Below are 24294 nucleotides of genomic sequence, written 5' to 3' on the forward strand. Positions count from 1 at the left end.
ATATATGACAGTAATTGATTTTCCTGAAATATTTTTTGGGTTGAAAAGTTAATTATCCTTGTTTCATAGAATGAGTTAGAAATGACCACAATTTAATTTTTTAAAGAGTGTTTTCTGTAGTTTGATAGAAGTATCCAGTACCATTATCTAGTCCTAGAGGTTAAGTTGGGGTACATAGTTCAATGAATGAATATTTGTCTAGCATATTTGAAGTTTTGTGTTCAATTTTCAGCAATGTATTTTAGAAAGAAAAAGAAGAGGAGAATGATTATGAAAATGAGCAGAAGAAAGAGAAGAAAAATAAGATAAAATTAGAGATGAAGAAGAAATCCCCTTTAAGACTTTTGTAGAGATATGGACATGCAAATGTGTGAAGCTCAAAGATTCAGAAACAAGACCAACATAATAATTATCATTCTGAACTGCATTCTAATTAAAAAGTCTGCAAGCAAAGACAAGAAATTTTGAAGTATCAAAGTAACTCATTACACATAAGGAAATTCTCATAAACTATTCAGTAAATTTCTGCAAAAGGAATGAGAAGCTTATCATACTGATTTATAAAACTTGGTTTAATGAACAAGTACTATCATGCTTAAAAAAGAAAAGAAAAAAGACTGAATCGTTTTCATTTCTCTAACATTTACAGAAGTCATTACCAATCTATTTCAAAATTTTGATAAAGAAAATGAGATAACTATGAGTATGGGGGAGGAGAGAAAGTTAGGGAAAGAGAAGGAGAGAAGGGGAGGGGAGTGGAGGACATGAAAGAGCAGGAAGATAAATTCAGGGGAAGAATAGAGGAGAGCAAGAAAAGAGATACCATAATACAGGGAACCATTGTAGATTAAAAGAGAAATCTGGCACTAGGGAAATGTCCAGAGGTCTACAAGGTTGACCCCAACTAATAACAATCTAAGCAATAGTCAAGAGGCTGCCTTAAATGCCCTTCTCTGATAATGAGATTGATGACTACCTTTTATGCCATCCAAGAGCCTTCATCCAGTAGCTAATGGAAGCAGAAGCAGACACCCACAGCTAAACACTGAGCTGAACTCTGGAATCCAGTTGTAGAGAGGGAGGAGTGATGAGCAAAGGGGTCAAGACCAGGCTGGACAAACCCACAGAAACAGCTGACCTGAACAATGGGGAACTCATGGGCCCCAGACTGATAGCTAGGAAACCAGCATAGGACTGATCCAGAACCCCTGAATGTGGGTGTCAGTGAGGAGGCCTCTGCAAACTATGGGGCCTCTGGCAGTGGATCACTAGTATACAAATGGACTTTGGGAGCCCATTCCACATAGAGGGATACTTACTCTCTCATCCTAGACACATGGGGTAGGGCCTAGGCCCTGCTCCAAATATGACAGACTTAGAAGACCCCCATGCAAGGCCTCACCTTCCCTGGGAAGCAGAAAGGAGATGGGACAGGGTGTTAGTGGGGGGCAGCAGAGGAGGCGTGAGAGAGGGAACTAAATTGACATGTAAAACAAGTTTGTTTCTAATTTAAATTTTAAAAAGAACAGAAAAGAAAAAGAAAATGAACAATGATGAAATAAAAGCAGCATGCAGCATAAACCTAAGTGAACAAATATATGAGCCTATTATCTATAACACTTATATGTACACACAAATGGTATATGTGTCTGTGTACTCTATGTGGGCAGGTTTATGTTTACTCATAAGTGTGTGGGCACATTTACATATGAATACATCACACATGTGAATGCCTGAATGTGGAAGCCAGAGACTGATGTTGATTGCCAACTACTTTATTTTTCCCCACTGAGTCAGTTTATCTTATTGGCCTCAGAGCTCAGGTTTTGGCTAATTTAATTCGTGTTGTTTTAAAATAGTCCTCCACAGATAACCCACAGTCTAATCTGACCTAAGCAATCCCTCATTTAAGATTTACTACAGCTAGGCAGTGGTGGTGCAGGCCTCTAATCCCAGTTCTTGGAAGGCAGTGACAGTCCAATCTTGGTGAGTTCAAGGTCAGCCTGGTCTACAGAGTGAGTTCCAGGATATACTACAAAGCTACAGAAAAGACCTGTTTCAAAAAACCAAGACAAACAAGCAAACAAACATAAAATAGACTTTCTTCTTAGGTGACTCTAGGCTATGTCAAGTTGACAGTTTCATTATGGGTAAAAAAAAGTCTGATTTATGAATGCACATTCATACAACAAAGACATATGTTCAACGATGTTCATAGCAGCACTATTTGTAATAGCCAGAAATTGGAAGCAGCCTAGATGCCCCTCAATGGAAGAATGAAGAGAGAAAATGTGGTACATTTACACAATGGAGTACTACTCATAGGAAAAAAAACAATGGAATCTTGAAATTTGCAGGAAAATGGGTGGATCTAGAAGAAATCATTCTGAGCGAGGCAACCCAATCCAAAAAGACAAACATGGTATGTACTCACTCATATGTGGATTTTAGACATAGAGTAAGGAGCACCAGCCTAAAATCCACACTGCAAATGAAGCTAATAAACATGGAGGTCCCTAAGAGAGACATACATGGTCCCCTGGAGAAGGGGAGAGGCTCATGATCTGCTGAGCAAATTGGGAGCACGGGAAGAGTGGGGAGGGAGCTAGGAGAATGAGAAGGAGAGAGGAAGAGGGATGCCGAGGACATGAGGGGACAGAAAGTTTGAGTTGGGAAGAATACATAATAACAAGAATGGAGAGATCATAACAGAGGGAGACACTTTTGGTTTACAGAGAAATCAGGCACTAGGGAAATGTCTGGAGATCTACAAAGATGATACCAGCTAACTATCTCAGCAACGGAGGAGAGGCTACCTCAAATGCCCTCCCCTGATTATGGGATTGATGCCCTCATCCATCATCTGGTCAAAGTAGAAGCAGACACCCATAACTAATCAATGATCTGAACTGGAACCCAGATGCATAGCTGGAATACCAGCATGGGACAGATCCAGACCCAAGGAACATGGGTTTCTTCGAGGAAACCTCGGAAATCTATAGGACCTCCTGTAGAAGCCCAGTATTTATCCCTAGCATAGGTGTGGACTTTGGGAGCCCAGTCCATATAGAGGAATACTCCCTGAGCCAAGACACACGGGGGTGGGCCTAGGCCCTACCTCAAAGGAAACGTAAGACTGATGACACCCTATGGAAGGCCTCATCATCTAGGGGGAGCAGAGAAGATATGTGACAGATAAGGTTTTAGTGGGAAGGGGGCGGGTAGGGGAGGACGGTGGGAGAAGGGAAATGGGATTGTCATGTAAAACAATTCTGTTCCTAATTCAAATAAAAAAGTTGGGGAAAAAAAGTCTGATCTAAAATTATTTATGGATAATAAAATATTTGATACTAATTTTGTTGTGTATGAAAGGGTGAAAGAGCATGAAAAAATGAAGTTTCTTGATTGAAGTGACAGTTTTTGGTACCATTAGACTACATACAGATATAGAATGATTAATTTGGAGAAAATAGCAATCTTAATTCTTTATTTATTACTTGAGTTCACTTATACCATGATTCAATAACTGTATTCTTATGAAATTAAAAAATATTTAATGTTCAGAAAGTATAAACCACTGCACAGTTTATTTGGTTTTAGAAGTTAAACAAGTTAATGATGTACATTTTGGTCCCGTTTAATGGAGAGGATTTTGGACATGTCAGTGCACTGGATAAACAATTCAGAGTAGCAAGTATTGAGATACACAGGGACTGAATGTTACATCTCTTAAAGAAAAATACCCTCACAATGAAGTGATGCATATGTGCCAAAAACAATGAAAACGACAAATTGAGAGAAAATGGTAAAAATATTTGCTGCCTTGAAGATAAAGCAATAAACTTTAAGAGGAAAGTTGAGGTCGGGAGCACAGAAGTCTCTGCAGGGTCACAATAAAAAAGAAAGGCTGAGAAGAGAATCTCTGAATAAGAATTTAGGCAACTGCCTATTACACTGAGATTTGGGCTTCAGAGGAGTAGCTGTGAAGATTAATATTGATTCTCAACTTGATAGAATGAAAAGTCACCTAGGATTTAAGCCTCTGGGATGCCTTGCAAGCCTTATCTAGATTAGTGCAGCCTTAGGCCATTCCTGGGAGGGATTATCTTGATGGGGTTAATTGATGTGGGAAGTCCTATTATAAAAGTGGGTGGTACCATTCCCTGGGCTTGGATTCTGGACTGCACACAGGGGAGAAAACTAATGAGTTTCAGCAATCATTTCTCACTGGATCACATGGATGCACTGTGACTAACTAGCTACATGAAACACCTTCCACCCAGACTCACCACTATGATGCACTTTACCCACAAACTGTGACCCAAAATAAATCCTTGCTTCCTTGTGTTGTTTCGTTCATAGCAGCAAGAAAAGTAACTAAAACACTATTTTATCAGGCATCAACTTCTACGACATGTAGGTAGAAAGAAAAATGAAGTCTCTCCTGCCAAGTTTGGACATACCAAGAAACAAACAAACAAAACTCATCAACTTGAAGGAATCTTTGGAGACCGTTTAAGCATTTATTTGAAAGCAAATGGGAAGTAATCCTGAAGAAGTAACAAACAAGCAGGCTAGGGAAACAAATAATGATACCGTGTACACTTTAGATGAACCAACAGATACGTGCAGTCTTAGAAATGAAGCTATCAAGGATGCCACAGTGGGAATCATTTTCCTACATACACTTAAGGGTGAAGTACAGATGGTTGGATAGGAGAAGGTAGAATAATGTTCCACCCATTTATTTGGAGTTTTCTCTGACGTTATAGCTTTCCCTCACAAGAGATTGGATTTCTCTAGTTTTAAATCACACAGAAAGCACATCTCAAAATTGAAAGCCCAACAGGAAAAATTTGAAAACCCCACCCTTCACATTAGAGATTTGACAATTCTGCTAAAGATTGAAGTAATTGAATATTCAGACACCTGCATACAGACTTCCTTTTGGCCCTTCTATCAGCTCTTATGGGGACACTGAGTCTTCAGAGAAGTGCACAGTGATTAATATGCACATTTCTAAATGGAAAAGCTATGAGGACATATATTTTTGAGAGATTGTTTTTAAAAATATCTTAAGATATTTTTGTACTTAGATTTTTTTAATGGTGCTCAAGCATTAGACCTTGAATACTAAACATTCCTTCATATTGCATTTAATTAGCATTTTAAACATTAATTTTAAGTATTGTCTCAAATGTAAAAGGCACTAAATGAAAGCAATTCCATATTTTCACATTCTATATTCTTAGTTAAATTACTACTGTAACATTCTTATAAATTCATCTGCCTACTTTTTCTCTTCCTAGTTAAAATGAAGCCTTAGATGATTTGTTTACCATGTTTCCTCAGTGTCTAAACCAATAAAGTTATAAGTGGATAGGTGGATAATATATTAAATATCATGGAATGTATTATGTTTTGCATAAATATGCATGCTGTACATAATACATAAAATATGCCATCATACTGTTATCATGCAGCTTTGCACAGAAACTAATAATATGACTGAAAAACAGAGAAGTCCATTTGTTTTTGAGAAATTCAGTGCATAGGGATGAAAGAGGAAGTGGTAAGGAAATAAGAGGTAATACTTCAATCAATGAGGAACGTCATTCCTAACTTTAGAATCATGCAAAGTGAAAATTATTGGAAAACTGAAGTACCTAGGTACTTCTAGCTACCTCATCATTTAAACAAATGTCAGTTAGCTTTCTATTGCTGTCATAAAACACTGTGGCCAAAAACAACTTGGAGAGGAAGGGGTTTGTTTCATTTTACACTTCTAACTAAATACCCCATCACTGAGTGAAGTCAGGGTTGGAATTCAAGCCCAGAACCTGAAGACAGAAACTGATGCAGAGTCATGAAGAAGTGCTGCATATTAACTGGCTCCTCATGGCTTGCTCAGCCAGCTTTATTATAGTACCCAGTATTATAGTACCCTCCCAAATCCAGCAGCTGTCAAAAATGCCCTCAGGCTTTCCACAATCTAATCTGGTGGGGCATTTTCTTAACTGAAATTGTCTCTTCCCAAAAGACTGTGGTTTGTTATCAATTTGCCAAAACATTAGCGGAACAGCAGAACATTTAAATGTGAGATTGTGTATAAGGTTAATGCATCAGAAACTCTGGGCCTTGTCATAGTTTCTCCATTATTTAATGTTCACAAGGAATGACCAATTTACTAAAATCAAGAGAAACATGAAGACTCCATGAAATTTTTGGAATCTTTGTCAAGTTAAAAGTTTAGAGGACTCATACATGTAGTTTGTACATGTATTTATTCTTTAGCCTTTGAAAGAATGGACTTGTTTTCATTGACTCAATTATAACACATCATGCCAATCTTTGATAGATCTTCGACATAATATACACATTTTTAACATTCAGGATCCTTAATGAATCTCTTCTTTCTGGATGTGTAACATGTAATTTTTTATGCCTAAGGTTGTTTTGCCTCAGCTCATTCTACTTGGGTCATGATGGAGACATTCCACAAGGAGCTGTATGAATAAAGTGTGGGGATGATTTTAGAATCATCATAATTTTTACTTATTGTTCTATGTTCTTGTAACTTCCTAGTAAATCAACAGCTTGGTTTTCCACAATGAGGATAGTCTACAGATGTCAGTCTAAAGCAGGAGCCATTTATTAAAGTAGAAAAAATGAAATGCTAGATTTTATGATATATGATATGATATAACATATTAACATAACATTTGCCTGTAGATGGAGTTTTTGTTGCACCTATTTCCACAGCCATTTAGCCCCAAATAAACATGCAGAGGCTTACAATAAATAGAAACTGTTTAGCTGATAGCTTAGGCTATTTACTGGCTAGCTCTCTCTTAATTGTTAATCCATAACTACTAATCTATATATTTTTTATTTTTATTTTTTATTTTTTTAATTTAAATTAGTAAAATTCTTGTTTTACATGTCAATCCCAGTTCCCTCTTCCTCCCCTCCTCCCCTGAGCTCCACTTATCCCCTATCTCATCCCCTTTCTGCTCCCCAGGCAAGGGAAGGCCTTCCATGGGGGATCTTTAACGTCTGTCATATCATTTGGAGAAGGGCCTTGGCCCTTCCCCATGAATCTAGGCTGAGAAAGTATCCCTCTATGTGGAATGGGCTCCCAAATTCCATTCATATACTAGGGATAAATACCAACCCACTACCAGAGGCCCCATAGTTTGCCCAGGTCTCCTAACTGAAACCCACATTCAGGGATCTGTGTTGGTCCTATACTGGTTTCCCAGCCATCAGTCTGGGGTCCATGAGCTCCCCCTTGTTCAGGTCAGCTGTTTCTGTGGGTTTGTCCAGCCTGGTCTTGACCCCATTACTCATCACTCCTCCCTCTCTGCAACTGGATTCCAGGAGTTTGGCTTGGTGTTTAGCTGTGGGTGTCTGCTTTTGCTTCCATCAGCTACTATGAAGGCTCTTGGATGGCATATAAGGTAGTCATCAATTTCATTATCAGGGAAGGGCATTTAAGGTAGCCTCTTCACTCTTGCCTAGATTGTTTGTTGGGATCACCTTTGTAGATCTCTGTGTATTTCTACATGACTTTATCTTACTGGAGAATGGCTGGGCATCCTACCTTACCAGCAGCTATATGCCATCTCTCCCAGATACTCTCAGCCTTCCTCTTCAAAGACTTCTCTTTGTCTGGTAGGCCTGCCTATGCTACCTGCCTAGCTACTGGACAATCAGTGTTTTATTCATCAACCAATAAGAGAAACATATATACAGAAGAATATCCTCCATCATACACCAAATTTGATGTTATTTGCCTATCACTTTCTTTGTCTATGCTTTTATTTAGACTACAGCATACAGTGTGAAATGTCAACTCCCTCAGGATTTTTCTCCGACTTTTTAAATTCATAACAAAAAATGAAGTTGCACCAATTTTATTTCCTATAATCACAACTTTGGCCAGATAATTCAAAGATGCTGATTCCAAGAATCTGTTGGGGAAGTCTTTAGACAATTATACTATGTTTCAAGTGATTGTTATTTACTGTGTCCTTTATTTGCCTTTGTCACCCAGATTTAGCTGCTTGTGAAAGCCTCTGGGGTCTCTGTTCATAAGTGGACAGTACTATTAATGCTCCTGGGTTGAAAATTTCACATCCATTCCAACTGTACTGAAATTTCTGGTATTTTAAGGCTTCCAAAGCTCTTACCATGGCAGTAGTTCTGACCTGATGTACATTTTATCTTTGTTGACCATCTTATTTGGTCAACAAAGGGTTTTTATTTGGGCCATTTTCACTAGCTTTGTAGTTTTGCTTTCCTATGTGTTCAGTAATTTGTCATATTTATCAGGTTCAGTCTAACCTCTATAATCAAATATTTTGCTCTAGTGTAGGTGTTAGGATGGAACCAAGGATGCTTACTTCACTTAATCATTGTCATGATTTGAAGTCCTATGTGGGGGTACATGTTCTACAGATAAATTGAAGTTCTCCCCTGACTTTCTGGCTCAAGAGAATTCAGAGCTGACATTTCTCTTGATGTATATACTTTGCTTTGGAGTTGAAACACACTATTAGAAGTCTTCTATTATATTTTGGGTTAAATCTCCATTATGCATAATGTTGGTACCAACTACTAAAAGTAACAGGAGCAATGAGAGAAGACTGATTGGCATAGAAAGAATAATTATCACTGTGTAGAACAGTGCCAGCAAGTCTACAATGAAGAACTGTAGTCATTTGTTCACTGTGATTTCTTATTTGCTAACATTTTTACAATGAATTAATATCAAAGGGTGACTCTACTACTTCTATTTCTTTCTCTTAACTTTTGAAGGTCAGAGTATTATCAATGGACAATTGATCGATGCCCACTAAATAGCTACCCAAAATAAGAATTTACCTGTGTAGATGTTGTTAATGTGGGGGCAAAATGACTTGAGCATACTCAGGTTTGATGCTGGCCAAAGGAGCCAAATTTTAGTGACAAAATTATTCATGTTGAGATAAATTTGAAAGGCAAAAATGTAAATATTATTATGGATTTTTTCCATCAATATGCATCCTTTTTGTTCTACTTTTGTATAAGTATTTTTTCTTCTCTTTTTCTCTCCACCTGGCTAAAGAAATCTCTTCTCTTAAGTCGCCTTCTTTTCCTCATTTCCATTCACACTAGAGGGAACTCACTGACCTAGTTTACATGTAAACAGCAAGTATCTTTATTTTCTATCAAGGATTGACTCTGTGTTTTAGCACAAACCCCTCTGAAACCAATTAATACTGATATCTGACCTACATAGTAGATTGTGAACGCCCTCTTTTTTGTTATTTTCCCACTTTTTAAAGAAAACACATTTTTTTCATACAGTCTCACATCAGCCCCCTGGGTAAATGTATAAATTTGTGTAGATCACATGAAACAGATTTCCATGATGCTCTTTATCCAACCCTTTTACATTATTACATAAGTTTTTAGAGAAAATGGAATCTCCCATATTGCCTGAGTCCATTTTATATTTCTGGGCTGGCAATGTTAAAACTGTCTACTTACAAGCACAGGTCCTGTGATAAAATGGGGAAGCATTATTTCCCTTCAGAAAATTTGAGAAAGAATAGTTATGTTTTTTGTAATCTGTGAATGTCTTTATTCTGCCTTGCACATAACTTTTTCAAATAAATTTGATGACTGCTAATTGTTTTGTGTTATTGGGAATTGATTATTTGGGAGGATATATTTAATGCTTACTACCTAGTCTATTTTTGTCAAATATTTAGGATACATATAATATATTATGTTTAAGGATAAATTTCTTTTATTATTTTTTGTTTATTGCATACCAATCTCAGGTCCCACTCTTTCTCCTCCTCCAGTTCCCCCCACACACTTTCCTCCACCCCACCCCGCATCTGCTCCTCAGAGACGGTAAGGTATTTCATGGGGAGTCAGTAAAGTCTTTCCCATTACCACATTGAAGCAGGACCAAGGCCACTTCCACTGTGTCTAAACTGAGCAAGGTATTTCTCCATAGGAAATGGGCTCCCAAAAAGATAGTTCATGTACTAGGGATAGATCCTGGTCCTACTGCTGGTGGCCGACAAATTGCTCAAGCCATCCACTGTCACCTGCATTTAGGGTGGCCGAGTTTGGACTTATGCAGGTTCCCCAGCTGTCACTCTGGTGTCAGTGAACTCCCACTACATAGGGGTAGCTGTTTTTGTGGGTTTCCCCATCATGGTCTTGACTGTTTTGTTAATATTATAGTTCCTCCATCTCTTTGACTGGACTCTGGAAGTTTTCCCCAGTGGTTAGTTGTTGATCTCTGCATATGTTACTGTCAGTTACTGGATGAAGGTTTTATGATGACAATTTGTTTATAGCGGAATGCCAGTTCAGGCATCCTTTCCATTATTGCTTAGAATTTTATCTGGGGTCATAATTGTGTATTCCTGGGAATTTCACTAGTGCCAGGTTTCTGGCAAATCTCATAATGGCTCCTCTATCAATATATTTCTTTCCTTCCTCTTCCTTTCTGTCCTTACCCCAACTTGACCACCCTATCCCCTCATGACCTCCTCCCTACTCTGCTCTGTTCTCCTCTCTCCCCTTCAAACCACCCTCACTTTGATGATCCCAATTTCTTCAAGATCTCTTATTGAGTTCTCCTTCCTAGGCGGATCCATGTATGTGTTTCTTAGGGTACTCTTTGTTACCTTGTTTCTCTGAGTTTGTGGACTGTAGTCTGGTTAACTTTTGTTTTATGTCTAATATCCATTTACTAATGAGTACATGCCATATTTGTCATTCTGTGTCTGGGTTACCTCACTCAGAATGGTTTTTTTTTTCTAGTTCCATCAATTTGGAACTACAAATTTCAAGATGTCATTGTTTTTTGTACTGTTAAGTACAAAATGTACCACATTTTGTAAATGTACCACATTTTCTTTATCCATTCTTTGGGTGAGAGGCATCTAGGTTGTTTCCAGGTTTTCACTATTACAAATAATGCTGCTATGAACATAATTGAGCAAATGTCCTTGTGGTATGAGTGTGCATCTTTTGGATATGTGCCCCAGAGTGGTATTTCTGGGTCTTAAGGTAGATTCATTCCTAATTTTCTGAGAAATCACCATAGTGATTTCCAAAATGGGTGTAGCAGTTTGCATTCCCACCAGCAATGGAGGAGTATTCTCCTTATTCAACATTATTTCTAGCATAGGCTGTCATCAGTATTTTTGTTGTTGTTGTTGTTTTTCGAGACAGGGTTTCTTTGTGTAGCTTTGGAGCCTATCCTGGCACTTGCTCTAGAGACCAGGCTGGCCTCAAACTCACAGAGATCTGCCTGGCTCTGCCTCCCGAGTGCTGGGATTAAAGGCGTGTACCACCAATGCCCAACTGTCATCAGTATTTTTAATCTTTGCAATTCTGACAGGTGAAAGATGGTATCTCGGAGTTGTTTTGATTTGAATTTCCCTGGTGGCTAAGAATTTTGAGCAATTCTTTAAATGTCTTTCAGCCATTTGGTTTTCTTCTGTTGAAAGGTATTTCTAGAGGCAACACCATCCCTGACTTCAAGCACTATTATAGAGCTACAATAATGAAAACTGTGTAGTATTGGCCTCAAAATAGACACATGGTGATGGAGGATATGCTCCTCTATTCTATTAAAATATATTTCTCTTATTGGTTAATTAATAAAGCTGTTTCATCCAATGGGCAAGCAGGATGTATCCAGACAGAAATAACAGACAGTGATACCAGACTAGGAAAAGTCTCTGAAGAGGAACACAGAGAGAGTGAGTGACCAGAGAGACACCATATAGCTGCCAAGGAAGAAAGAGGTCTGGGTCATCAAGAGTAAGCGAAAACCATGTGGAGATACATGGATCAATAGAAATGGGTTAATAATTAAGAGAGTGCTAGCCTGATGGGGGATGTCCTGTATATTAAAAATAAATGTTTCTCTTATTAGTTGATGAATAAATGCTTATAGGTCAGTAGCCAGGCAGGAAGTATAGGTGGGGGTACCAGACTAGGAGAATTCTGAGAGGACAAAGGCATAGAGGATCTGCCAGCAAGATGGCATGTAGCTATGAGGAAGATAGGGTACCAACATTCTCCTGTAAGATAAAGTCATGTGTAATACATAGATTAATACATATAGGTTAATAATTAAGAGAGAGCTAGCCAGTAAGAAATCTAAGCCATCACCCAAAGAGTTTATAATTGATATAAGCCTCTGTGTATTTATTTGGTGCTAAATGGCTGTGGGACCAAGTAGGACAGAAACTCTGTCTACACTAGCCAATAAGAAGCCTGAGCCATCAGCCTAACAGTTTACAATTATATAAACTTCTGAATTTATTTGGGACAGAAGGGTGGAGGGACCAGGCTGGACAGATACCTCTGTCAACAACATGGACCAATGGAATAGAATCAAAGACTCTTATCTTAATCCACACACATATGATCACCTGATTTTGACAAAGAAGCTAAAATCATACAATGGAAAAATGAAAGCATCTTAAACAAATGGTGCTGGCATAGCTGGAGGTCCCACATGTAGAAGAATGCAAATAGATCCATGGCCATGACCATGCTCAAAACTCATGTCCAAGTGGATCAAAGGCCTCACTCAACATAAATCCAACCACATTGTACCCCATAGAAGACAAAGGGCAAAGCACCCTTGAATGTACTGTCACAGGAGCCAGCTTCCTAAATATAACACCAGAAGCACAGACACTGAGAGCAACAATTGACAAATAAGACCTCCTGAAACTGAGAAGCTTCTATAAGGCAAAAGACATAGTCAACAAGAAAAAACAGCAGCAACAGAATGGGAAAAGATCTTCACCAACTCCACATGTAACATAGGACTGATCTCCAAAAAAAGAACTAAAATACTAGACACCAAAATAACAAATACTCCAATTAAAAATGGAGTAGAGATCTAATGATAGATTTCAAGAGTGCAGTATATGTCTATGACATTAATTTTTACCTATTTTTCCAGATAATTCCTATGTGGATTAATATATGTATAAATTATTTGTCAACAGTTCCAACATTTCTGTTAGAATCTCCACACACAAGACAAGATTTAGTAATTCATTTTTATATTTTTTCATAAAGTTATATGCTTTAAAGGTTTGGTTTGAAATTTAATGTACTTTATATCTCAAAAGTCTTCTTATAAAATTATTGATATTCATTTAATGGCATATGATGTCTTTTCGGTAACTTACCCAGATGAATTTACTTCTGATTTAATATTTTGAATAATCAATACCTTAGGATTAAATGATTATTTACTAGAATGTTAGTTATTAACTTTAATGTTTTCTTTGGTGGTGTGGTTTGTTCCTTGTTTATATATGAACTATAAAATTTTATTTCTTTTTTTACAAATTTTTTATTTGAATTAGAAACAATATTATTTTACTTGCAATCCCAGTCCCCTCTCCCTCCCCTCCTCCCCTCCTATCCCCCAACAAAAACACTACCTATCACATATCCTTTCTGCTCCCCAGGGAGGATGAGGCCTTCCAAAGGGGGGGTCATCTGAGTCTTGGCTCAGGGAGTATCCCTCTATGTGTAATGAGCTCCCAAAGTCCACACCTATGATAGGGATAAGTACTGATCTACTATAAGAGGTCCTGTAGCTTCCTGAGGCCTCCTCACTGAAACCCAAGTTCCTGGGGTATGGATCAGACACATGCTGGTTTACCAGTCATCAGTTTGGGGACCAAGAGCTGTGTGTTTCACCAGCCTGGTCTGGACCCCTTTGCTCATTACTCCTCGTTTTTGTGCAACTGGATTCCCATTCAGTTCAGTGATTAGTTGTGGGTATTTGCTTCTACTTCCACTCACTGCTGGATCAGGGCTCTAGGATGGCATATAAGTCAGTCATCAATCTCATTATCAGGGAAGGGCATTTAAGGTAGCCTCTCCTCTGTTGCTTAGATTGCTAGTTAGTGTCATCTTTGTAGATCTCCAGACATTTCCCTAGTGCCTGATTTCTCTTTAAACCTAAAATGTCTCCCTCTATTATGGTATCTCCATTCTTGTTATCTTCTATTCTTCGCCTGACTCAAACTTTCTGCTCCCTCATGTCCTCCTCCCCACTCTTCTTCTTCCCTTCTCATTCTCCTAGCTCCCTCTCCCCTCCTCCCATGCTCCTAATTTTCTCAGGAGATCTTGTCCCTTAACCCTTCTCCAGGGGACCATGTATGTCTCCCTTAGGGTCCTCCTTGCTACTAACTTCTCAGGCAGTGTGAATTGTAAGCTGGTAATCCTTTACTCTACGTCTAAAATCCACATTTGAGTGAGTACATACCCTGTTTGTCTTTTTGTAATTGGGTTACCTCGCTCAGAATGGTTTCTTCTCTTTCCATCAATTTTCCTGCAAATATCAAGACTCCATTGTTATTTTTTCCTGCTGAGTAGTACTCCATTGTGTAAATGTACCACATTTTCTCTATCTATTCTTCAGTTGAGGGGCATCTAGGTTGCTTCCAAGTTCTGGCTGTTACAAATAGTGCTGCTATGAACATCATTGAACAGATGTCCTTGTTGTATGAATGTGCTTCTTTTGGGTATATGCCTAAGAATGGAATTGCTGGATCTTGTGGTACTCCCATTTTCCTGAGAAGTCATTATACTGATTTCCAAAGTGGCTGTACAAGTTGGCATTCCCACCAGAATTGGAGGAGTGTTCCCCTTTCTCCACATCCTCTCCAGCATAAACTGTCATTGGTGTTTTTGATTTTAGCCATTCTGACAGGAGTGATGGTATCTCAGTATTGTTTTGATTTGCATTTCCCTGATGGCTAATGATGCTGAGCACTTTCTTATGTGTCTTTCAGCCATTTTATATTCCTCTATTGAGAATTCTCTATTTTGTTCTGTACTCCACTTTTTAATTGGATTTGTTGGTATTTTGGAGCATAGCTTCTTGAGTTCTTTGTATATTTTGGAGATCAGCCCTCTGTCAGATGTGGTTGCTGAATATCTTTTCCCAGTATGTGGGCTGCTGTTTTGCCTTGCTGACTGTGTCCTTTGCCTTACAGTAGCTTCTCAGTTTAAGGAGGTCTCATTTATCTATATTTGATCTCAGTGTCTGTTTTACTGGTGTAATGTTCAAGAAGCAGTCTCCTGTGCCAATTTGTTCAAGGGTATTTCCTACTTTGTCTTCTAATAGGTTCAGTGTGGCTGGATTTATGTGGAGGTCTTTGATCCATTTGGATTTAAGTTTTGTGCATGGTGATAGATTTGGATCTATCTGCAGTCTTCTACATGCTAGCATCCAGTTATGCCAGCACCATTTGTTGACGATGCTTTCTTTATTCCATCATATAAATTTAGCTTCTTTGTCAAAAATCAGGTTTTCATAGGTGTGTGGGTTAATATCAGGGTTTTCAACTCTATTCCATTGTTCTACCTGTCTATTTTTGTGCCAATAACAAGCTGTTTTCAGGACTATAGATCTATAATAAAGCATGAAATCAGGGATGGTGATGCCCCCAGAAGTTCTTTTATTATACAGGGTTGTTTTGGCTATCCTGTGTCATTTGTCTTTTCATATAAAGTTGAGAATTGTTCTTTCAAGGTCTGTGAAGAATTGTGTTGGGATTTTGATGGGGATTGCATTGAATCTGTAGATTGCTTTTGGCAAAATTGCCATTTTTACTATGTTGACCCTACCTATCCAAGAACATGGGAGATCCTTCCATTTTCTGATATCTTTTTAATTTCTTTCTTTAGGGACTCAAAATTCTTACTGTACAGTTCTTTCACTTTTTTGGTTAGTGTTACCCCAAGGTATTTTATGTTGTTTGTGGCAATTGTAAAGGGTGATGTTTCTCTGATTTCTTTCTCCATCAATGTGTCTTTGGTGTATAGTAGGGCTACATATTTTTTGGAGTTAATTTTGTATCCTGCCAGTTTGCTGAAAGTGTTTATCAGCTGTAAGATTTCCCTGTTAGACTTTTTCGGGTCACTTATGTAGATTATCATATCATCTGCAAATAGTGAGAGTTTGACTTCTTCCTTTCTGATTTGTATTCCCTTGATCTCCTTTTGTTGTCTTATTGCTCTAGCTAGAACTTCAAGGACAATATTAAAGAGGTATGGAGAGAGTGGGCAACCTTGTCTTGTCACTGATTTTAGAGGAATTGCCTTGAGTTTCTCTCCATTTAATTTGATGTTGGCTGACGGCTTGCTATATATTGCTTTTATTATATTAAGGAATGTTCCAGTTATCCCTGATCTTTCCAAGACCTTTATCATGAAGGGGTGGTGGATTTTGTCAAAGGCTTTTTCCGACATCTACTGAGATGACCACGTATTCTTTTTCCTCAGTCTGTTTATATGGTAGATTACATTGACAGATTTTCATATGTTGAACCATCCTTGCATCCCTGGAATGAAACCTCCTTGATCATGGTGGATAATTTCTCTGATGTGTTCTTGGATTCAATTTGCCAATAATTCATTGAGTATTTTTGCATCAATGTTCATGATGGATATTGGTCTGTAGTTCTCTTTCTTAATTGTGTCTTTTTGTGGCTTAGTTATGAAGGTTATTGAAGCCATGTAAGAAGAGTTTGGCAATGAACCTTCTGTTTCTATTGTGTGGAATACCTTGAAGAGAATTGGTATTAGTTGTTACTTGAATTTCTGGTAGAATTCTGCACTGAAGTCATCTTTCCCTGGGCTTTTTTTAGTTGGGAGACTTTTTTTTTTTTTTTTTTCATCTTCAGAGAGCTCTCAGTTCCATGCTGCAAAACTGGAGTCTCTTCTTTATTTAGCATCTTACTGGCCGTTTCCTAACCATGCTTCCCTAACCCTGAGGCCATTTCTCTCTTCTCCAATTGACCCCTCTCCCTCAAACCTCCTAATCTCACTGTCCTCACTTGTCCTGTACATCTCATCCTCTGCTCTGGTGCAGGCCTATTCAAATGCTTAGTTCTGTAGAGATGCAAAGTAGGAGGCGTTCTCCACTGAGACTATGCCATTCAATAGCAGATTAGCTAGCATCTGCAATACAATTGTAGACTGGAGCTCCAGAGGTATGGACCTATGGACCAGAAGAAATTCCCTAATGGAATTTTCCTGGTTCCTGACACTGCATAATGTTTGTCTGTAGGCAAGTCTGTAGTACATTTTCCTGATTTATGGTTATTGTGAGTGGGCCAAACCCACTGTGGGCAGTGCCATTCCTAGGCAGGTAGTCCTGGATGGCACAAGAAAGCTGGCCAAGTAAGCCTGAAGGGACCAGCTCCCCATTTTGGCAGCCATAACAGCCAAACACGTGCTTGTCTGACCTTGTCTTGGTCACTAGGAGGTTAGATGCCTGCCTTGTGGCAAGGAACCAGTCAGAAGTTAGCTGGTGGTGCTATGCTTTACAGCTCTGAGTGTGCTTTAAGGACAAGTGCACAGCAATGACACACAGAGCATAGCAACCACCCTGGGAGGGCCTATTGGCCATAATAACCAGTTGACCAATCAACACAGGGCAAACCCTCGAAGCCTGGAGCCACACCAATCCCGAGCCTGTTCGTAGTCCTAGACACTCCCCTTACGCTGCCCTATAAGATCTCTATGCAGACACTTCGAGCTGTCTTTCCTAGCCATCTGCCATGGTGGATGGATGGAAGGCACGAGCTAACATGGGGTTATCTCGTTAAACAACTACAATAAAGCCTTGTGCAGTTTGCATCAAAATTTTGACTCTGCCCAGTGATTGGAGTGACCCCGATCCTGGGCTGGGATCCTGGAGGCATGAGCTTCAGGGGGTTCTTACAAGCCATGGGAAGCAAGCTAGTAAACAACATTCCTCTGTGGCTTCCTGACTCCAGGTCCTGCCCTGACTTCTGTCAGTAGACTGTGACTCAGGATATGTAACCAAATAAATAATTTCCTTCCAAAATTGTTTTTGATTATAGTGTTTTTTTTTTCACAGCAATAGAAAACCCAAGACAGTCACTAAGATAAATAAAATTAGAAAATTCACAAATGTGTTGCAATTAAAGAACAGATTCCTGCGTGGCTCTTTATCCCGCCCCGAGAGGCATGGCAACATCGTGAGATGTCATAAGGGGCAGGATGCGATTGATAAAGCCCACCAGAGGGCGCATTTGGCAGTCTGTGCTGAGGAGGTGGGAGGAGTAGTTGGTCTGCTGAGTTGTTGGTCTGCTGCATTGCCATTTTGCTATCAAGGTGGCTTCCAGGAGCCTAGGACTGAGGGCGCCCGCATGTGTGCCTGTGTTGTGGGAGAGAAAGCGAGACTGGGTCAGAGCCGTCCCCTGGTGCCTCTTTTCTTAGCCCAGGCGGCAGTCTGCACACTTCTTTGCTTGCCGACCACTCGGTGTGTAGAGTGCATCATCTTTTTGATTTTAGAACTTGTGAGCGTATCCCCCACCTCCAATTTTTTTTTCTTTTGGCTCGGTACCTCCAGGGCTGGTTTCCCTGTCCGGAATAATGGCTTCCTGACCCTGGTCGCCAGCCCCGCCCCAGGTTGCCTCCCCCCCAAGCTTTTCCCAGCAGGTTTCTGAAGCATAGCCACACCTGCCTCAGTATGCTTGGGGTCAACGACCCTCCTCTTTTTATAAAAGACATTAAGGCGGGACTGAAAAACTTAAATGTCCTCTTTGTTATCCTGGAGATAGGACGCATGACCAAAACCAAAGACAGCCATGAAGTGAGATCCTGTAAAGTAGCTGATGGAACAGGAAGCATCACTATTTCTGTATGGGATGAGATTGGAGGGCTCATACACACAGGGGATATTATTCGTTTGACCAGAGGGTATGCATCAATGTGGAAAGGATGCCTGACACTTTATACTGGAATAGGTGGTGAACTTCAAAAAATTGGAGAATTTTGTATGGTGTGTTCAGAAGTGCCAAATTTCAGTGAACCAAGCCCAGATTATCGAGGGTAGCAGAACAAAGCTGGTTCTGAGAAGGATAGAGTGAGCACAGGTACATTTGGACCAGTTGGAAATGGTGTTCAGACTGGGCTTGAATCAAGGAGATATCATCTTCCATATTCTGGTAGAAGCAGTGGCCGGGAACCCATCAATCAACAGCTTCCAGGAGCTCATAGTAGTCAAACAGTCATGAGCATAATAAGTAATGCCAGAGGTCTGAGAAGAGCCTTTAAAAGATGGCCTAAGCCAAAGAGATTCACGTCGTTTTTAAACTGCATGTCCTACTCCAATACTTAATGCACTTTTATTTATGAATAACTGTGAAAAGTTTATCTTTTACAAATTTCCTTTGACATTTTGGGTTTGCTAAGAAGAATGCTTGTTTTTTACTGCACGATATTGAGCTGCTCAGTTACATCCTGCTGAAGAATAGGAACTCTGAAAACAGGAATCAAGAACTTACTGGGTATCACTTGAAAACCTGTCCTTGTTTCAAGGGTGAGCTACTTATGACACCAGCTTTATAGCCTCTATGAGTCTTCTGCATACATTTTGTACTGTTTGCCATACATTTTTTTTTTTTTTTTTTTTTTTTTGGTGAACCAATGAGTTTACTAGGGTGACTTAAAAGAGTATTGTTGGTGATCATATTTGTATTGGCTAGCTTTTTTTATTATTAGTTCAAATTAGGAAAAAGCTTGTTTCACATATCAATCCCTTTTCCTCTCTCTCCCCTCACCCCTACCCCTCCTCCCCTACCCCCTACATACCCCCCCACCCCATCCACCCTCCACTCCCCAGGCAGGGTAGGGCCCTCGATGGGGGCTCCCAAAAGCTAACCACATCATCCTAGGCCAGGCCTAGGCCCTTCCCCATGTGTCCAGGCCAAGAGTGCATCCCTTCACATGGGATGGGCTCTCAAAGTCCCTTCTTACACCAAGGAAAAATACTAATGCACTACCAGGGTTCCCTTAGAGTGCAGAGGCCTCCTCATTGACATCCATGTTCAGGGGTCTGGATTAGTCCTGTACTAGGCTCCCAGACAGCAGTCTGGGGTTGAGAAGTGCTCCCCATTGTTCAGCCCAGCTGTTTCTGTGGGTTTCAGCAGCCTGGTACCGACCCCTTCAATCTTCATTCCTCCCTCTCTGCAACTAAGTTCCAGAGTTCAGTTCAGTGTATAGTTGTGGGTGTCTGCCTCTGCTTCCATCAGCCACTGGAGGAGGGCTCTAGGATGGCATAAAAAGTAGTCATCAGTCTCAATATAGGGGAAGGGCATTTAGGTTATCCTCTCCATCATTGCCTAGATTGTCAGTTTGTATCATCCTTGTAGGTCTCTGGAAATCTCCCTAGTGCCAAATCTCTCCTTGGACCTATAATGGCTCCCTCTAATATGGTCTCTCTCATCCTGTTCTCTATTCTTCCCCCAACTCAATATTTCTGCTCCTATATTTCCTCCTCTCCTCTCCCCTTCTCCTCCTCTCATACTGGCAGCTCCCTCTCCCCTATCCTCATGCTCCCAATTATCTCAGGAGTTCCTGCCCCTTCCCATTCCTGCAGTCCATGAATTTTTCCTTTAAGTCCTTCATGTTTCCTAGTTTCTTTGGTGAAGAGGATTGTAGGATGGTAATCCTTTGCTCTATGTCTAAAATTCATATATGAATGAGCACATACCATGTTGGTCTTTTTGTGACTGGGTTACCTCACTCAGGATGGTTTCTTCTAGTTCCATCCATTTGCCTGCAAATTTCAAGATTCCATTGCTGAGTAGTGCTCCATTGTATAAATGCACCATACTTTCTCTATCCATTCTTCAGTTGAGGGCCATCTAGGATGCCTCCAGGTTCTGGCTATTACAAACAATGCTGCTATGAACATGGTTGAACATATGTCCTTGTTGTATGAACGTGCATTATTTGAGTATATGCCCAAGAGAAGAATTGCTGGATCTTAGGTAGACTGATTCCCATTTTTCTGAGAAGTCACCATACTGATTTACAAAGTGGTCTTACAAATTCGCACTCCCACCAGCAATGGAGGAGTGTTCCTTTTTCTCCATATCCTCTCTAGCATAGATTGTCATTGGTGTTTTTTATTTTAGCCATTCTGACAGATGTGAGGTGGTATCTCAGAGTTGTTTTGAGTTGCATTTCTCTGATGGCCATGTATTTTGAGCACTTTCTTAAGTGTCTTTCAGGCATTTCAGATTCCTCTGTTTAGAATTCTCTATTTAGTTCAGCACTCAACTTTTTAATTTCATTGTTTGGTGTTTTAGTGGCTATCGTCTTGAGTTCATTGTATATTTTGGAAATCAGCCCTCTGTCAGATATGGGGTTGGTGAAGATCTTTTCCCATTCTGTGGGCTGTCGTTTTGTCTTACTGACTGTGTCCTGTGCCTTACAGAAGCTTCTCAGTTTTAGGAGGTCCCATTTATTAATTGAAGATCTCAATGTCTGTGCTACTGTTGTAATGTTCAGAAAGCAGTCTCCCATGCCAATTTGTTCAAGGGTATCTCCCACTTTCTCTTCTAGAAGATATAGAGTAGCTGGATTTATGTTGAGATCTTTGATCCATTTGCACTTAAGTTTTATGCTTGATGACAGATATGCATCTATCTGCAATCTTCTGCATGCCCGAATCCAGTTGTGCCAGCACCATTTGTTGAAGATGCTATCTTTCTTCCATTGTATAGATTTAGCATCTTTGTCAAAAATAAGGTATTCATAGGTGTGTGGGTTAATATCAGGGTTTTCAATTAGATTCCATTGGTCTATCTGTCTATTTTTGTGCCAATGCCAAGCTGTTTTCAGAACTATGACTCTATAATAGAGTTTGAAGTCATGGATGGTGATGCCTCCAGAATATCCTTTATTGTTTTGGATATCCTGTTTTTTTTTTTTTGTTTTTCCATATAAAGTTGAGTATGTTTTTTCAAGGTCTGTGAAGAATTGTGTTGGGATTTTGATGGGGATTGCATTAAATCTGTAGATTCCTTTTGGCAAGCTTGCCATTTTTACTATGTTGATCCTGCCTATCCAAGAGCATGGGGCATCTTTCCATTTTCTGGTATCTTTAATTTCTTACTTTAAAGACTCAAAGTTCTTAGTGTACATGTCTTTCACTTTTTTGGTTAGCGTTACCCCAAGATATTTTTTGTTGCTTATGGATATTATGAAGGGTGATGTTTCTCTGATTTCTTTCTCATTGGATTTATCATCTGTATATAGTAGGGCTACTGATTTTTTTTAGTTAATTTTGTATCCCGCTACTTTACTGAATGTGTTTATCAACTGTAGGAGTTCCCTGGTAGAGTTTTTTAAGTCACTTATGTAGACTATTATATCATCTGCCAATAGTGAAAGTTTGACTTCTTCCTTTCCAATTTGTATCCCTTTGATATCCTTTTCTTGTCTTATTGCTCTATCTAGAATTTCAAGTACAATATTGAAGAGATATGGAGAGAGTCGACAGCATTTTCTTGTTCTGATTTGAGAGGAATCTCTTTGAATTTCTCTCCATTTAGTTTGATGTTGGCTCTTGGTTTGGTGTATATTGTTTTATCATGTTTAGATATGTTCCTATAATTCCTGTTCTCTCCAAGATCTTTATCATGAAGGGATGTTGGATTTTGTCAAAAGCTTTTTCAGCATCTAGTGAGATGATCATGTGGTTTTTCTTTTTCAGTTTTTTTTATATGGTGGATTACACTGATGGATTTTCATATGTTGAACCATCCTTGCATCCCTGGGATGAAGCCTGCTTGATCATAGTGGATGATTTTTCTGATGTGTTCTTTGATTTGATTCGACAATATTTTGTTTAGTATTTTTGCATTATGTTCATTAGGTATATTGGTCTGTAGTTCTCTTTTTTGGTTGTATCTTTGTGTGGCTTGGGTGTCAAAGTGATTGTAGCATCATAAAAAGTGTTTGGCTATGTCCCTTCTGCTTCTATTATTTGGAACAATTTGAGGAATACTGGTATTAGCTTTTGTTTGAATTTCTGGTAGAATTCTGCAGTGAAGCCATTTGGCCCTGGGCTTTTTTTTGGTTGGGAAGCTTTTGATGACTGCTTCTATTTCATTTGGGGGTTATAGGTCGATTTAAACTGCTTATCTGTTCTTGCTTTAATTTTGGTAAGTTATATAAATCCAGGAAACTGTCCATTTCCTTTAGATTTTCAAATTTTGTGGAGTACAGGTTTTCAAAGTATGACCTGATGATTCTATGAATTTCCTCAGTGTCTGTTGTTATATCCCCCTTTTTGTTTCTGATTTTGTTTTGTTTGTTTATTTGTTTGTTTTGGTTTTTTGAGACAGGGTTTCTCTGTGTAGCTTTGGAGCCTATCCTGCCACTCTCTCTGGACACCAGGCTGGCCTCGATCTCACAGAGATCCACCTGCCTCTGCCTCTCGAGTGCTGGGATTAAAGGTGTGAGCCACCAACACCTGGCTGTTTCTGATTCTGTTAATTAGCATGTTCTCTCTCTGCCTTTTGGTTAGTTTGAATAGAGATTTGTCTATCTTGTTGATCTTCTCAAGGAACCAGCTCTTTGTTTCATTGTTTCTTTGTAATGTTTTCCTAGTGTCTACTTTATTTGTTTCAGCCCTCAGTTTGAATATTTCCTGGCATCTACTCCTCCTTGGTGAGTTTGCTTCTTTTTACTCTAAAACTTTCAGTTGTTCTGTCAATTCTCTGGTGTGACTATTCTCCAGTTTCTTCATGTGGGCACTTAGTGCTATAAGCTTTCCTCTTAGCACTGCTTTCAAAGTGTTCCATAATTTTGGGTATGTTGTATCTACATTTTCATTAAATTCTAGGAAGTCTTTAATTTTTATTTTTATTTCTTCCTCAAACCAGGAATGGTGCAATGGGGTGTTATTCAATTTCAACCAGTTTGTAGGTTTTCTGCAATTTGCATTGCTGTTGAATTCTAGCTTTAAAGCATGGTGATATGATAAGATAAGAGGGTTTTTTTTTTTTTTCAATTCTTTTGTATCTGTGGAAGTTTGCTTTGTTGGCAACTATGTGGTCAATTTTAGAGAAGGTGCCATGTGGCACTGAGAAGAAGGTATATTCTTTTGTGTTTGGATGGAATGTTCTATAGATATCTGTTAAACCCAGTTGGGTCATAACTTCTGTTCCATCCTTTGTTTCTTTGTTAAGTTTCTGTTTGGTGCTCCTGTCTAGTGGTGAAAGCGGGGTGTTGAAGTCTCCTACTGTAAGTGTGTGTGGCTTTATGTATGGTTTGAGCTCTAGAAATATTTCTTTTACGAATGTGGGTGCCTTTGTATTTGGGGCATAGATGTTCAGAATTGAGACTTCATCTTGATGGGCTTTTCCTGTGATGAGCATGAAATGCCCTTCTTCATCTCTTTTGATT

At 39.3% G+C, this 24294-nt stretch overlaps 1 pseudogene; it reads left to right on the forward strand.

Annotated features, from left to right (window-relative positions):
• Nucleotides 1–18562: 18562 nt before the first annotated feature.
• On the forward strand, nucleotides 18563–19213 carry LOC100754456 (annotated as a pseudogene).
• Nucleotides 19214–24294: the final 5081 nt, after the last annotated feature.

Source organism: Cricetulus griseus, chromosome 3, assembly GCF_003668045.3.
Source record: "Cricetulus griseus strain 17A/GY chromosome 3, alternate assembly CriGri-PICRH-1.0, whole genome shotgun sequence".
In the NCBI taxonomy this organism is placed as follows: domain Eukaryota; kingdom Metazoa; phylum Chordata; class Mammalia; order Rodentia; family Cricetidae; genus Cricetulus; species Cricetulus griseus.